This window comes from Molossus molossus, unplaced genomic scaffold (genome assembly GCF_014108415.1).
Source record: "Molossus molossus isolate mMolMol1 unplaced genomic scaffold, mMolMol1.p scaffold_m16_p_5, whole genome shotgun sequence".
NCBI classification, from domain to species: Eukaryota; Metazoa; Chordata; class Mammalia; order Chiroptera; family Molossidae; genus Molossus; species Molossus molossus.
The window spans coordinates 3,340,373-3,340,745 of NW_023425388.1; positions in this window are offsets into that span (position 1 = coordinate 3,340,373).

Here is a 373-nt window from a genome sequence, read left to right on the forward strand (position 1 = left end):
GGCATGGAAAGTTCCAGCTGGTTCCAGAGCCATAGGTAGCCGGCGCGGCGGCGGCGAGACCCGAGGGGGTGTGGGGCGCCCGTGCGCCGCTCCCCGCCGAGCCCCCCGCGCTGTCCCCGCGCTGCCGCGCCCGACCCGCGCTCCCGCTGGGGCCGGCCCGCCGCGGGGAGCGGGGCTGTCGAGGGGCCGCGGCCGCCTTAAGAAGGGGGCGTGGCGTGGCGCGGGGGCGTGGCGCGCCGTCTGCGCAGCTGCCAGCGCCTTTAAGCCCGGGCTCGCGCGGCCGGAGCGTGCTTTCGCCGCCCGGCAGCCTTCCGGCCCAGCAGCGCGCAGGTCCCCGCGGTGCGCGCCTCCCCAGCGTCCCGGCGGCCGGCGC